The sequence below is a fragment of the Nannospalax galili genome, unplaced genomic scaffold (genome assembly GCF_000622305.1).
Source record: "Nannospalax galili isolate Female #2095 unplaced genomic scaffold, S.galili_v1.0 scaffold292, whole genome shotgun sequence".
Classification (NCBI taxonomy): domain Eukaryota; kingdom Metazoa; phylum Chordata; class Mammalia; order Rodentia; family Spalacidae; genus Nannospalax; species Nannospalax galili.
In genome coordinates, this window is record NW_008332663.1 from 385415 (window position 1) to 387923 (window position 2509).

Below are 2509 nucleotides of genomic sequence, written 5' to 3' on the forward strand. Positions count from 1 at the left end.
ATTTTTCCAGTAGTATGTTGGGTTACTATCTGGAAGAGCCTTTATCTATCCTGGCCAACAACTCAACTGAAGGTATCACCTATCTAGAAAGAAAGAGCACCTCCAAATCAACAAAATCAGAGATGAAAGGGGAAACATCACAACAGACACCAGAAAGATACAGAACATTATAATGGAATACTTTAAAAACCTACATGCTACTAAGTTTGAAAACCTAAAAGAAATGGATGCATATCTAAAGGCATGGGAACCACCAAAACTAAACCAAGAAGAGATTAACAGCTTAAACATACCCATATCACAAAAAGAAATTGAAACAGTAATACAAAACCTCCCGACTAAAAAAACCCCAAGGCCCAGATGGATTTACAGCAGAATTCTACCAGACATTTAAAGAAGACCTCCAAACAATACTACTTAAATTATACAAAATGATAGAAACAGAGGGAGAACTCAGAAATTCCTTCTATGAACCCAGCATCACTCTCATACCCAAACCAGGTAAAGGTACAACCAAAAAAGAAAACTATAGACCCATATCCTTAATGAGCATAGATGCAAAAATTCTCAACAAAATACTTTCAAACCACATACAGACATACATCAAAAAGATAATTCACCATGATCAAGTAGGCTTTATCCCAGAGATGCAGGGAAGGTTCAATATATGCAAGTCAATAAACATCATTAATCATATAAATGGACTCAAAGGCAAAAACTACATTGTCATCTCAATAGATGTAGGAAAGGCTTTTGACAAAATTCAGCATGCATTTATCTTCAAAGTCCTAGAGGGAATTGGACTGGAGGGAATAAACCTCAACATAATTAAAGCTATATACAACAAACCCCCCAGTCAATATCATTCTAAATGGAGAAAAACTGGAAGCATACCCATTAAAATCAGGACCAGACAAGGATGTCCACTGTCTCCACTCCTTTTCAACATAGTGCTTGAAACTCTTGCTAGAGCAATAAGACAGGAGAAGGAAATTAAATGAATACTAATTGGAAAAGAAGAGGTCAAACTACCACTTTTTGCAGTTGATATAATACTATACCTAAGAAATCCTGAAAGTTCCACCAGAAAACTCCTAGAACTGATCAACACTTTCAGTACAGTGGCAGGTTATACAATCAATTTACAAAAATCAGTAGCCTTTCTATATACCAATAACAAGCAATTAGAGAAAGAATACAGGGAAATGCTGCCATTCACAGTAGCTGCAAAAAAATTAAAATATCTTGGAATAAATCTGACTAAAGACACCAAAGATCTCTACAATGAACATTTTAAATCGTTAAAGAGATTGAGGAAGACACTAGGAGATTGAAGGAACTCCCATGTTCGGATTAGAAGAATTAATATCATTAAAATGACCATCCTACCAAAAGCAATATATAGATTCAATGCAATCCCAATCACAATCCCTGTGACATACTTCACAGAATAGAAAACTGCATCCTTAAATTCATATGGAGGCACAAAAGACTCTGGATAGCCAAAGCAACCATGAGCACAAAGAGCAATGCTGGGGGGATCACTATACAAGATCTTAAAGTATACTACAGAGCCATAGTGAGAAAAACAGTATGGTACTGGCACAAAAGAAGACACATAGATCAATGGAACCTCACTGAAGATCCAAACCTGATTACATGCAATCTCAGCTGGCTGATATTTGACAATGTTGCCAAGAACACACAATGGAGGAAAGACAGCATCTTCAACAAATGGTGCTGGCAAAACTGGATCTCCGACTGTAGAAGAATGAAACTAGGTGCTTATCTTTTGCCTTGCACAAAAGTCAACTCCAAATGGATCAAAGACCTCAATGTGAAACTGGAAACCCTGAAAACTATAAGAAGAAATATTGGCAGTAAAAGATACAGGTGTAGAAAGGATTTTCTAAATTGGATGGAAGTTGCTAAGGACTTAAGGTCAGCAATCAAGATGTGGGGCCTCATTAAACTAAAAAGCTGCTGTATAGACAAAGAAACAATCAAAAAAGTGCAGAGAAAACCCACAAAATGGGAAAAAACATCTCCACCAGTGACACATCTGACAGAGGTTTAACATCCAGAATTTATAAATAATTCATAAAACAAAGAAGCGAGAAACCAAATGACCCAATTAAAAGATGGGCTAAAGATCTAAACAGAGAGTTCTCAAAGGAAGAAATAAAGATAACTAAGAAACATCTCAAAAAGTTTTCAGCATCATTAGTAATTAGGAAAATGCAAATTAAAACCAACCTAAGGTATCACCTTACCCCAATCAGACTGGCTAGGATCAAGAGAACAAATGATACCAAATGCTGGCAAGGATGTGGAGAAAGTTCATTGACTGCTGGTGGTATTACCAACTCATGCAGCCTCTATGGAAAACAGTGTAGAGAACTCTTAAAAAACTAAAAACTAAAAATGAAGCCACCATATGACCCAAAAGGACTCACCCTATTTTAGAGACACTTGTACAACCATGTTTGTTGCTGCTCTTTTCACAAGA

The 2509-nt window shown here is 36.3% G+C and overlaps 1 pseudogene; it reads right to left on the reverse strand.

Moving 5' to 3' along the window:
• The window catches only part of LOC103729564, a 13130-nt pseudogene that overhangs the window by 10039 nt on the left and 582 nt on the right, over positions 1 to 2509 (reverse strand).